We start from the raw sequence: 14662 nt of genomic DNA, 5'->3' as shown, positions 1-14662 counted from the left end.
CAAATTTTCCATTGTTTACATGAAGGATTTAGCATTTGGAAAAGGGGAAATGTTTGATTCTAAGTGTATCCTAAAAGGCTAAGGGTATTAAGGTGAAACTTTGGAGAACTTTGAACGGCATGTTAAACCAAATCAAAAGGCACTATGTGCATCAAGTTTATCAAAAACAAGGATCTGCAATATTTTAAGAATGGTTAAGGACTGCCAGCCCCATCCTATACCCTTTTTTAACTACCCTCCCTCCAAAAATGATTCGATCAAGTTTTTGAAATAGCCATCATGTTCGAAATAGTCTAAAAAGGTGAAATAACTGTATTTATGGGAAATAACAACCGTCATTTAGGCAATTTTGAGCAACTTCGTTTCTCTTACAATTTTCGAATCAGATAGTAAACAAGAGCTAAGAGCTCATATGGCCCTTGTGACGAGGCAAGAAGAGCTAAGAGCCAAGAGCTCATAGGTATGAGCTCTAACAAAATTCTAAGAATAAATAGATTGATTTAATAGGAAAATCAGAGGCTTAATGCCGGTCGGGATTTAGAATAAGAGCTCTGAGTCACGATGTCCTTCTAAATATCAAAATTCATTAAGATCTGATCACCCACTCGTAATTTATAAATACCTAATTTTTTCTACAAAATCCCTTTCTCTTTAGCCCCCCAGATGGTCGAATTTGGGAAAACGACTTTATCAAGTCAATTTGTGCAGCTCCCTGACACTCCTACCAATTTTCTTCGTCCTAGCACGTCCAGAAGCACCAAACTCGCCAAATCACTGAAACCCTCCTCCCTACTCCCCCAAAGAGAGCGAATCCAGTACGGTTACATCAATCACGTATCTACAACATTTGCTTATACTATCCACCAAGCTTCGTCCCGATTCCTCCACTCTAAGCGTTTCCCAAGATTTCTGATTTCCCCCTCCAACTCCCCCCAATGTCAACAGATCTGGTCGGGATTTGAAATAAGAGCTCTGAGACATGAATTCCTTCTAAATATCAAATTTCATTAAGATCCAGTCACCCGTTCTTAACTTAAAAATACCTCAGTTTTTCTAATTTTTCCAAATTAACACCCCAGGGCTCCTCCAAAGAGAGCGGATCCGTTCAAATTATGTAAATCACGTATCTAAAACTTGTGCTTATTCTTCCCATCAAGTTTCACCCCGATCTCTCCACTAACATAACGACGAAGACCACACTGCCTTTCCATAACAAACAAATACAAAGTAGAAACAATAGGGAAAATCTTTTCAAGACAGTGAAGATCAGTTCTGTGAATATTTCGGCCCTATGTCCAAGGGCCGTCTTCAGCACAATACGAGAACAAGAGAGAAACTATGTATATATAAATAAACTTACATTAAATTGTGACAATTAAAACTAAATAATGTTTTCTAAAAACTTTTTTAAAAACAGCCGTAGCATCCTTACTTCAACAAAGTTCAACCAGGACTGACAAAAAGAATGAAGTGAGAATATAAATTCATTCAAACTAAAGAGAACAAAGTGGTTAAATGCGATTTCTCAGAGCAAACCTTGCTTTTTAGCAGTCTGTCTCAGAGGCCTTTTCGTAGCTGGTCCAATATTATTATAAATCGGTTTAGTAAAGTATTTTGTTCGATCATTTTTAATTAAATTTGAGTATAAAGAATTTAGTGAGTATTCCCCTAAGTCCCTGTTCAAAGAAATATTATTATTTATTTTCAGATTAATTTCGATTGATTCTCGAACCACCAGCTTTATCCCCAAATCATTACTGATGAGTGAAGATCTTTCAGAAAGTATTCTAATTTGATCTGGTCTGGTCCCTGATACGCCTGCCAAATTTCATCGCCCTAGCTTACCTGGAAGTGCCTAAAGTAGCAAAACCGGGACCGACAGACAGACAGACAGACAGACCGACAGACCGACAGAATTTGCGATTGCTATGTCACTTGGTAAATACAAGTGCTATAAAAACAAATGGTTTCAATTTCTTTATATTTTCTTTTGGTATTTTGGAAAATTATGTGGTGAGATTTGTTGAATTAAAACATATTACATGAGAGATGAAAGTAGTTGTTAACGTCGATTCGACCAGTATTTTGGAAAAAAAACTGTTGCTTCTGTAATTCTTCCACTTTTATTTTCTAAGGAATAACAAATAATTTTCAATTTTAAACACTTGCATAGGCTACTATAAGTAGTAAAATTTGCTATAGAGACTTGAATTTACAAACCAACTATGGACATCAAGACCGGCTTATAAGACCGACTAGCGACAATTAAATCGAATATCGACAAAAAAGGCAAGTTATTTGAAAACTGACCATGCCTTCATTTCCTATTCTACTTACCTCAATAAACTGTCATAATTAGCGGGATTTCAGTTATGATTTTGAAAGGTTTCCAGAGACGCTATTTATTTCATGAGATTATTGATATAGACAATAAAAAGAGTAGAATTTGTCAGTTACTTTAAATCATGAATGCGACAATTTGATTTTGGTCCTAAAAATGCTAACCAGGAACACTTTTCGCTTGTTACCTAGATTCCCTTTCCGATTTTTAGCCGATTTTGACTTCTCACAAATATCAGTCTAGCAGTTTTCGGCTGCTTAAAATATCAGACGGCAAACTAAGCTGGATAGCAAACCCACAAATTAGCAAAGAGAATAATCTTTAAGTATCAAAGACATTCAAAATCATTTTTTTGCCCGCTTCACCCATTAGGTCTATTCATACTTGAAAACCACAATTTTCTGAGATTTCTCTTTCAATTTTTTCAAGATTATGTAGTTGTTTTATGATCTTGTCAAATGACAACTTCTAAGCAGCATCACATTTTCGTCAGTGTTGCCGCATTGAACCGTAAAGATAAATAAGCGAAATTAATTAGCTAAATTTGACGAGACTGCAAGTCCTCAAAAATTCGAACACTAGCAACCTGTTGAACCCTAACGACAACAACACCTTCAAAGAACAAGAGCTAAGAGCTCATATGGCACTTGTGACGAGACGAGAAGAGCTTAGAGCCAAGAGATCATATGGTATGAGCTCTAACAAAATTCTATGAATCAATAGATTGATAAAAAAGGAAAATAAGAGGCTTAATGCCGGTAAATATTTAAAATAAGGGCTCTGAGTCACAAAGTCCTTCTAAATATCAAAATTCATTAAGATCCGATCACCCACTCGTAAGTTATAAATACCTAGTTTTTTCTAATTTTTCCTCTCCCTTTTGCCCCCCAGATGGTCGAATCTGGGAAAACGACTTTATCAAGTCAAATTGTGCAGCTCCCTGACACGCCTACAAATTTTCATCGCCCTAGCACGTCCGGAAGCACCGAACTTGCCAAATCCCTGAACCCCTCCCCCAAATCCCCCAAAGAGAGCGAATCCAGTACGATTCTGTCAATCACGCATCAAGGACATTTGTTTATTCTATCCACCAAGCTTCATCCCGATTCCTCCACTCCAAGTGTTTTTCCAAGATTTCCACCTCCAACTCCCCCCAATGTCAAAAGATCTGGTCCGGATTTGAAATAAGAGCTCTGAGACATAAATTCCTTCTAAAAATCAAATTTCATCACGATCCGATCATCTATTCGTAAGATATAAATACCCCAATTTTCATGTCTTCCAAGAATTCCGGTTTCCCCCTCCAACTCCCCCGAATGTCACAGAATCTGGTCGGAATTTGAAATAAGAACTTTAAAGCACAAGATTCTTCTAAATATCAAATTTCATTAAGATCCGGTCACCCTTTCGTAAGTTACAAATACCTCAATTTTCAAAATTACCCCCCCCCCCCCCAATTCTACCAAAGAGAGCAAATCCGGTCCAGTTATGTCAGTCACGTATCTTAGACAGGTTTCTATTCTTCCCATCCAGTTTCATCCTGATCTCACCGCCTTAAGTATTTTCTAAGATTTCCGGTCCCCCCAACTGTCCCCCCCAATTACGCTTGATCCGGTTGAGATTTAAAATGAGATATCTGAGTTACGAGGTCCTCCTAAATATGAAGTTTCATGAAGATCCGATCACTCCTTCGTAAGTTAAAAATACGTAATTTTTTCTTATTTTTCAGAATTACACCCCCCCCCCGCAATTGATCGGATCCGTTCCAATTATGTAAATCACGTATGCAAGACTTCTGCTTATTTTTCCAACCAAGTTTCATCCCAATCCCTCCAATCCAAGCGTTTTCCATCATTTTAGGTTTCCCCACCCCAAACTTCCCCCAATGCCACCAGATCCGGTCAGGATTTAAAATAAGAGCTTTGAGACACGATATCCTTCTAAATATCAAATTTCATGGAGATTCAATCACCCGTTCGTAAGTTAAATACCTCATTTTTTCTAATTTTTCAAAATTACCCCCCCCCCCAACTACCCCAAAGAGAGCGAATCCGTTCTGGTTATGTCAATCATGTATTTAGGACTCGTGTTTTTTTCCCCACCAAGTTTTATCCCGATCCCTCCACTCTAAGTGTGTTCCAAGTTTTAGGTTTCCCCCTCCCAACTCCCCCCCCCCCAATGTCACCAGATCCGGTCGGGTTTTAAATAAGAGCTCTGAGCCACGATATCCTTCTAAATATCAAATTTCATTAAGATCCGATCACCCGTTCGTAAGTTGAAAATACCTCATTTTTTTTTAATTTTTCAGAAATACCCTCCCCCAACTACCCCAAAGAGAGCGGATCCGTTCCGTTTATGTCAATCATCTATCTAGGACTTGTGTTTATTTTTCCCACCATGTTTCATCCCGATTCCTCCACTCTACGTGTTTTCCAAGTTTTAGGTTTCCCCCTCCCAACTCTCCGCCCCCGGCACCAGATCCGGTCGGGATTTAAAATAAGAGCTCTAAGACACGACATCCTTCTAAACATCAAATTTCATTGAGATCCGATCATCCGTTCGTAAGTTGAAAATACCTCATTTTTTCTAATTTTTAAGAATTAATTTCCCCCCAACTACCCCAAAGAGAGCGAATCAGTTCCAATTATGTCAATCATGTATCTGGGACCTGCGCTTATTTTTTCCATCAAGTTTCATCCCGATCCCTCCACTCTAAGTGTTTTCCAAGATTTTAAGCTTCCCCCACCTCCAACTCCCCCCAATGTCACCAGATCCGGTCGGGATTTAAAATAAGAGCTCTGAGACACAATATCATTCCAAACATCAAATTTCATTAAGATCCAATCGCCCGCTCATAAGTTAAAAATACTTCATTTTTTCAATTTTTTCCGAATTAATCGGCCCCCCACTCCCTCCACCCAGATGGTCAAATCGGGAAAACGACTATTTCTAATTTAATCTGGTCCGGTTCCTGATATGCTTGCCAAATTTCATCGTCCTAGCTTACCTGGAAGTGCCTAAAGTAGCAAAGCCGGGACTTTAGGTTTTCCCCCTCCAACTCCCCCCAATGTCATCAGATCCGGTCGGGATTTAAAATAAGAGCTCTGAGACACAATATCATTCCAAACATCAAATTTCATTAAGATCCAATCACCCGCTCATAAGTTAAAAAATACTTCATTTTTTGTGAATTAACTGGCCCCCACTCCCCCCTCCCCTGATGGTCAAATCGGGAAAACGATTATTTCTACTTTAATCTGGTCCGGTCCCTGATACGCTTGCCAAATTTTATCGTCCTAGCTTACCTGGAAGTGCTTAAAGTAGCAAAACCGGGACCGACCGACAGACCAACAGAATTGGCGATTGCTATATGTCACTTGGTTAATATCAAGTGCCATAAAATTAAACCTTTTTGAGGTGTTTGGTGCAATTTGTGATTAGCTTCTTTTCGTTAATTCTGCACCCTCAGTTCTTTTCTTTTAATTTTGGCACCCACTACAAGCAAAAACTGCATAAGTGCATTATAGGGCCTTTTTCATTGAAAACTGAATTCTCGACTTTCCTCAATTTTTTAGATATTGAGTGCTTAAGTTTTTAATTGATCTAAGCTAGATAAAGCTAGAAACCTCATCCAAAAAACTAATCATTCAGGAGTTATCCCTTTACTCGATCTCGAAATCACTGTAAATTCTTTCGTGTGCATGTTCTGCTTTTGTCGGCTTCATGGTGACCTCCCAAGCCCCTAAGTGTTCCGCCATCTTTTACTTCTGATCAGAATAGTTATAATCTTCTCAATACAAAAAGACATATTCAAATTCCTTTTACTCCTTGTGTAAGGTAAGATATTAATCCTTTAATGACGAGTCGTACTGTTTGGAATAAGTTGCCTAAACCAGTTCAAAATGCCACTCATTCAGTTTTTATGGCACTTGGTATTAACCAAGTGACATATAGCAATCGCAAATTCTGTCGGTCTGTCTGTCTGTCGGTCCCGGTTTTGCTACTTTAGGCACTTCCAGGTAAGCTAGGACGATGAAATTTGGCAAGCGTATCAGGGACCGGACCAGATTAAATTAGAAATAGTCGTTTTCCCCAAATTGACCATCTGGGGGGGGGGGAGTGGGAGGCCGGTTAATTCGACAAAAAATAGAAAAAATGAAGTATTTTTAACTATGAGCGGGGTGATGGGATCTTAATAAATTTTATGTTTGAAATGATATTGTGTCTCAGAGCTCTTATTTTAAATCCTGACCGGATCTGATGACATTGGGGGGAGTTGGAGGGGGGAAAACCTAAAATCTTGGAAAACACCTAGAGTGAAGGAATCGGGATGAAACTTAATGGGGAAAATAAGCACAAGTCCCAGATACATGATTGACATAATCGGAACGGATCCACTCTCTTTGGGGAAGTTGGGGGGGGGTAATTCTGAAAAATTAGAAAAAAGAGGTATTTTTAACTTACGAACGGGGTGCTCGGATCTCAATGAAATTTGATGTTTAGAAGGATATCGTGTCTTGGATATCGTGTCTTGAAGTTCTTATGTTAAATCCCGACCGGATCTGGTGACATTGGGAGGGGGGGGAGTTGGGAGGGGAAACCTGAAACTTGGAAAACACTTAGAGTGGAGGGATCGGGATGAAACTTGGTGGGAAAAAAAACACAAGTCCTAGATAGATGATTGACATAAACGGAACAGATCCGCTCTCTTTGGGGTATTTGGGGGGAGGAGGTTATTTATGAAAAATGGAAAAAATGAGTATTTTTAACTACGAACGGGTGATCGGATCTCAATGAAATTTGATATTTAGAAGGATATCGTGGCTCAGAGCTCGTATTTTAAACCCAACCGGATCTGGTGACATTGGGGGGGTTGGGGTTGGGAGGGGGGAAACCTAAAACTTGGAAAACACTTAGAGTGGAGGGGTCGGGATGAAACTTGGTGGGAAAAATAATCACGAGTCCTAGATACATGATTGACATAACCGGAACGGATCCGCTCTCTTTGGGGTAGTTGGGGGGAGGGGTTAATTCTGAAATTTGAAAAAATGAGGGTACTTTTTAACTTACGAACGGGTGATCGGATCTCAATGAAATTTGATATTTAGAAGGATATCGTGTCTCAAAGTTCTTATTTTAAATCCTGACCGGATCTGGTGACATTGGGGAAGTTCGATGGGGAGCCTAAAATCATGGAAAACGCTTAGCTTGGAGGGATCGGGATGAAACTTGGTGGTAAAATAAGCAAAAGTCACATACGTGATTGACATAATTGGAACGGATCCGCTCTATTGGGGGGGGGGGGGATGTAATTTTGAAAAATAAGAAAAAATGACGTATTTTTAACTTACGAAGGAATGATCGGATCTTCATGAAACTTCATATTTAGAAGGACTTCGTAACTTAGATCTCTTATTTTAAATCTCAACCGGATCAAGCGTAATTGGAGGGGGGCAGTTGGGGGGTACCGGAAACCTTAGAAAATACTTAAAGCGGTGAGATCAGGATGAAACTGGATGAGAAGAATAGAAACCTGTCTAAGATACGTGACTGAGATAAACGAACCGGATCTGCTCTCTTTGGTGGAAATGGGGGGGGGGGGGGGTAATTTTGAAAATTGAGGTATTTGTAACTTACGAAAAGGTGACCAGATCTTAATGAAATTTGATATTTAGAAAGATCTTGTGCTTTAAAGTTCTAATTTTAAATTCCTACCAGATCCTGTGACATTGGGGGGGAGTTGGAGGGGGAAGCTGGAATTCTTGGAAAACGTGAAAAATGGAGTATTTTATCTTACGAATAGACGATCAGATCTTAATGAAATTTGATTTTTAGAAGGAATTCATGTCTCAGAGCTCTTATTTCAATCCCGACCAGATCTTTTGACATTGGGGGGAGTTGGAGGGGGAAAATTTTGGAAAAACACTTGGAGTGGAGGAATCGGGATGAAGCTTGGTGGATAGAATAAACAAATGTCCTTGATACGTGATTGACAGAATCGTACTGGATTCGCTCTCTAGGGAGGAATTGGGGGGAGGGGTTCAGTGATTTGGCGAGGTTTGGTGCTTCTGCACGTGCTAGGACGATGAAAATTGGTAGGCGTGCCAGGGAGGTGCACAATTTGATTTAATAAAGTCATTTTCCCCAGATTCGACCATCTGGGGGGCTAAAGGGAGAGGAAAAATTAGAAAAAATGAGGCATTTATACTTACGAGTGGGTGATCGGATCTTAATGAATTTTGATATTTAGAAGGACATCGTGACTCAGAGCTCTTATTTTAAATCCTGACGGCATTAAGCCTCTTATTTTCCTTTTTAAATCGATCTATTGATTCATAGAATTTTATTTAGAGCTCATACCATATGATCTCTTGGCTCTTAGCTCTTCTCGCCTCGTCACAAGTGCCATATGAGCTCTTAGCTCTTGTTTTTGATGGGTTTGCCCCTCTTGTCAGTTCTAAAAATTGTCTGTTTTCTCCTTTTAATGGTTGTTGTTTGATTCTAAGTTTGAACTGATGAGTACTATCATTACTATTAGTACTATTATTTTTTACTACTATTATTATTATTAATTTTCTTTCTTTCTTTCTTTTTTTTCTGAAGAAAATTTTTACTTTCATTTATAACTTGCGTGCCATTCGAGCTATGCTCTCTACCGGGGTAGGTCATACTTATGTTATAATTATTGCAAAAAATAAAAGAACCTGAACCTGAAATGTCCCAACACCTACTGTACTTAAGCTCACAAGATTGGCCAACCCTGTTTACATGACAGGAACTAATCTAAGCAGCGACGGTTCCAGGACTTTGGCAGAAGTTCGGTGATACTGGAAAACCAATCTACGTTGGTAGTTAAATGTGAACCAACCTAGCATTACCAGTCCATGATGAGAAAAAATAATTTCTAGCTCTCAGAAAAACAACTAAGAATCCTGGCACTTCCGCCGAGGCTGGGAAACAAATCAAAGGTAGTAGCACCATCTTTGTTTCAAAAGACAGACATAACTTTCCATGAATTTATATAGGTAATTACCCGGATTTTTTTCGGGAAATAGAGAAAAAATCACGGAAGGGCGGCAAAAATACAAAATGAATTTTATATGAACAAGGATTGAGTATGAATTCAATAAAACTCCGGTCTAAGGAGGAGTCCTAGTCCCGACCTCCCTCCGTACGTTCCTACACGCAAACATCGGTCTCTTGCGTATATAACGCTGCGTGACTGTCGGATGAAAGTTGTCTGAAACGATAAATTATTCCAAGATATTAATCTATAGACGAAGGGACCCTACTTAACCCTTCTGGCGAAAAATACCCAAATGTATATCCTGTACAGTAGCTGATATGTTAAACTCTGGGTGTTCGGGTAGTATTGCATTATTGCATCCGGGGTTGGAATTTAGCCATGGATGAATTGAGGTAAATCCGGTTATCTATAATTGAAGCCCTACAAGAACCTCCTTCCTTATCATCTCATTATTCAACCGTTGTGCTGGGTATAAATGAAGTTCTGTCTATTCAATCGTTTTGTTTTTTAACGCAACAAGCTTCTTGTCTATTTTTGAATATTAACGCCTGTTGCGTATATTACCAAGTTGTCTTCCCCCTCCTCTAAGTGAGTCGCAGTTCACATACCTGCTCGTGGCTAAGAATATTACTAACCTTCTTAACGGAGCCTTTCTCTAGCCTCCTTATTGACACTATTACATGACCCCTAAACACCCCCCCCACGTAGCTGACTAGGGTCAAGGTATAAAATATTTGATAACATATGTTAATTAGCAAATGATAAGTGAAAGTTACTAACAAGCGTTTCCAATCGGGTCTCCAGGTATAGTGACCAGTTTGGGGGAGCCCGAGGTCCCCAGGAAAATTTGACTTAAATGAGAAGCCTGTGGTTTTACGGCCAATCTTCTTAAGTGTATTAAAGCTCACGACACAGAAATAAATTAATAAGCCCGTAAAATAAATTCCTGCGAATATTGAGGCTAAATGAGCAATCTTCTATTGAAACAATAATTACAAATTTCTAATCCTAAAACAACCAAAAAGAAATAAAGCCCTTTGGATTCATTTTACAGGTTCAGTTTCATCTGAAAACCGCTGTTTTCCAATTTTATCTTCTGTTTGTTTCAAAATGCTGAAGTCTCTACGGGAGCACCACATTTTCGTCAGTGTTGCCACACCAAGCCGTAAATAAGAAAAACTAATTACTTAAATTTGACAACGTTTTCCATCCGAAAAATCTAGCAAATTTTTTAATTCCCCCAAAAATACATCTTCTCACACCTCCTAAGGTTGTTTGGCGTCACATATTTTTGCTGATTTGTCACAAAATTTTCATTCTTTTAAGGTGGTGCCCACTACTACCAAAAGTTGCATAACTACATATTTAGGTTTAATTAAAAATTGATTTCCTGATTTTCCTTTTTTTTAATAAAAATATGAATGTATAAGTTTCCGTTTAACCAATTCAAACATTGAGATATAATTTTAGAGGCACGTTTTAGAGATAATTTTAGGGATGTTTTAGGGGCACGTGACCCCCCCCCCACTAAAAGACTGAGATCTTTATCAATTATAGGAGTGGTGGAAGAAGCAAGTCAAAGTTAAAAATGAGAAAGTAAGAAGTATGAGGGCACTAGACCCTTCAGGTCCAAACCGGCGGTGCACCTGTTTTCTTGCCCCTTAGCCAATCAGCGCTGGGGAGTCAAGTTTTGTTGGAGCCCCTCCCAAACACTAATTCCGTGTCCACCCATGCTCATTGCTACTTTAATGATTTTAAAAACGGTTCACGTCCTTCAGTTAAATATACCCTTATCTTCTATATACATTTTCTTTGATTAAAAAAAAGGAAAGAGAGTACGAATATTACGGAAGCGATAAATCTTTTACGACTCTAAGAAAATGGTAATGGTTTTTGGCGACATTTATTACGTTCATTTCCATGTTCATACTCATATCGACAAATCTTAAATCAGTGGATACTATTTTAATAGACTATTAAAAGGCAATTTAAAATTTTTATATTAAAACCCACTGGCTGCAAATCGGGAAACCACTGTTGATTCTGTTTTGAATTAAATAAAAAAAAAACACGTTTTTTCAACTAAAAGTATGGAGCAACATTAAAACTCGAAACACATAGAAATTATTCCTTGTATGCGGGGGATGCCCCTCTTCAATACCTCTTTCTTCACGCTAAAGTTTTTTCTTTATTTTAAATAGCTTCTGATTCTCATTAAGAGGCCCTTGTGTTTCAATAATCGCTCTTAAACAGTTAGGACAAAAGGTCAATACTTAGCATAAAGAGCAGGGTATTGAGGAAGGAGAAGTCCCCATCATTTACGGAATAATTTCTGTTCGTTTTATGTTTTAATGTTGCTCCTTACTTTCAGTTGACAAAAAAAACATCTGTTTTTGGAATTTAATTTCTGATCATTTTTCAAATAATACCAGGATATCTACATCCCCATCCGTGAAAAACTCCCCACCCCCCGCGAAAAATTGCTCCGCGAAAAGTCCGACCCGCGTAAAATCCTTCCCACCAGGAAGTTTACTACCGGATATTTCCGTCCTCGCTGCAACTGCCTTCCGAAAATTTCTTGCACACGATTCCACCTGCCAAATTCTCCTTAACAAAATGTCATTTGAAAAAAAGGCTTTTTTTTATTTAATTTCCAATTCTTCTTCGGGTCATGGGGGAAATCCCCCCTATGTGGATTTTTTTAAATCTTAATCGAAAGTTCCTCCCGTGGAAACTTTCTCCATGGAGAATTTCTCCCGGTGATAATTATATAGAGAGACATATATATATATATATATATATATATATATATATATATATATATATATATATATATATATATATATATATATATATATGTATATATATATATATATATATATATATATATATATATATATATATATATATATATATATATATATATATATATATATATATATAGAGAGAGAGAGAGAGAGAGAGAGAGAGAGAGACATATAGATACACAGATGTATAAAGTTATATAGAGAGCCCATTTTTTTTTTTAAAGGAACAGGGTCATTAATTTTCAAGCTCTTCAGAACTGATGATTGCAGTGCCGTTCTGACCAGTGTGTCTTTCTTTATCACAGCCTACAAATTTTCTAAGAGCTACTTTGAGTTGTAACCAATTTGCAATTCTAAAGCACCAAAGACACCGAAAAATTTTAAAGCACCAGAGACGGTGAAAATGACATGTGAGTGTTCGTACTGGTTGAGTTAAAACTTACACAACCATGCCTTAACAATTAGGCAAAAATATAGAATTCAGTTATTAATGAATAAGACCTCAATATTCAGTTTTTGGTAGCAGGCACCAACTTAAAAGAAAAAGAAGCTACTATTACTACTACTAACAGTCTATCGCAGCACCAAGCCACCTGAGGCCAACCGTGCTAGGCAGGCTCCTCCTCCATCTAATATATTCAAGGCATCCCTATTTACACCCTACCAGGAAGTTCCCGTTTTCCTTAAATCTTTCTTTATAACGTCCTCCCACTTCAATCGTGGACGACCTGCTTTCCGTTTAGCCCTAGAAGGTTGGCCGAAAAAGACAAACTTCGGCAATCTGTCATCCTTCATCCGCAGAACATGCCCTAGCCATCTCATCCTTTCTCTCATTATAGTCCTAGAAAGCTGGATTAGACCAAACTTTTCGTATAGCCTACTGTTTGAAATGCGGTCAGAAACCGGGTACCCGAAACAATCTGTAGGCAATTTTTCTGGAAAACATCCAGAAATCTTCATCTGTTTTTGGGAGCACACATGCTTCAGAAACATGGGTGTAATGATTAGCAAAAACGACAGTAAAAACTTGGGTAAAAAAAAAACTTGGGAGAAAAATCAGAAAAAAAACATGTGGCACCAAACAGATTCAGAAGATGTAGCTTTCCTTTGAAGGTGCAGTTGTATTTGGAAAGCAACAAATCGCTAATGTTTTTAATTCTTATGGACGAGAAGCATTGTCAATTCTAAATAATTACCTTTTCTTCGTTCAATTCGCGCTCCAGCGTTGCAATGCTCACGAAAATTTGGTGGTTCCCTAAGAACTTAGAAAGTTTGAAATAACTTAAAATATAAAATTTCGGAAAATCTTAGTTTTCAGCTATAAACAAACCTAAGATGCGTCAAGGGGGTAAAAACAATTTTTATTTTGATGCCTTTGGTATTTTAAAAAGTTGTGCTGTTATTTCCCAGATATTGGAAATGTAGAAGTTTAATTTATGACATTTTTTGTTTATTATGAGTTCTGTCTTTTCATGAGGGGTGAAAATAAAGTAATAAACAATGTTGAGGCTGCTGGCTTCCTCATTTATAACAACAATCAAAGGGAACGCAGCATACTACAAACGCGTTGACACAAGCAGTGCTTTGGGCGTACAGTTTGGATATCCAAACTGAAATCTTGAACACGCAAAAATGATCATTGATTTAGGTTTTGAGTCATTACACCAGGTAGCGCGCCACACATGGCAAAGGTGTACCGGGTATGACAAAATATAGGTACTTGTCTATTAAACGAAATAAACTCAAGAATTACGCTGTATAAGATCTGACAGAAACCGGTTTGTCTCTCTGGGATCGGTTATAATTTGCTTATTTTGAGTGAGAAAAACCACAATGTAGCTATATTTTTATTATATATTTTATTTATGAAGGTTGTTAGGGGTTAGGTATGCGTTCTGCGCGATCTATTTTCCATAATTCTTTGCCGTAGTTTCCATAATTTTGTTTCTGAATTATTATATTATCATCATATTTGGTATATTTAATTAGGATTAACCCAAATTTCTTTCTTGGGTGTGTTCCGTTTAACAGAAAAGTACCAAAATATGTCTTGCGTGGCACAAAGAGGCACGTCGTAGCGGACACTAGCGACGCAGGGCGGGGTAGTGGTATTCCTAGATGTACATCAGATAGTGCAGATTGAGTTACACCTCGGATGCCCTTTGATGACTGCACCTGTGAAGTTAGAAATCCTTCTTCCAACAAATGGGAGGGGCTGAATAACCTTGTCATTAATTAATTCTGTGCCACAATTAGAGACACAGAGAAACTTGGTATATTTACAAAACAGGCTTCGTATAGCCTTCTTCTCGGTTGCCATAACAATCTTCTAGGAAGGAGCTAAAGATGAGGATTCCAACATTCTACATTACATGCTACACAGTTTAAGCAGGTGAGACTACTTGATAGAACCTCTAGCATTGCAAAATAAATTTAATGTCTAATAAGTCCAATATTCTCAAATATCTCTCTCTCTCTCTTTCTTTC

At 38.1% G+C, this 14662-nt stretch overlaps 1 protein-coding gene across 1 annotated transcript in view; it reads right to left on the bottom strand.

Annotated features, from left to right (window-relative positions):
• LOC136039169 (dynamin-like GTPase OPA1, mitochondrial) overlaps nt 1–14662 on the bottom strand; it is a gene marked incomplete in the record, with an annotated part of 327166 nt that overhangs the window by 19882 nt on the left and 292622 nt on the right.

This window comes from Artemia franciscana, chromosome 19, assembly GCF_032884065.1.
Source record: "Artemia franciscana chromosome 19, ASM3288406v1, whole genome shotgun sequence".
NCBI classification, from domain to species: Eukaryota; Metazoa; Arthropoda; class Branchiopoda; order Anostraca; family Artemiidae; genus Artemia; species Artemia franciscana.
The sequence above is the reverse complement of the archived record's forward strand: the minus strand, read 5'-3'. Positions and strand labels throughout refer to the sequence as shown.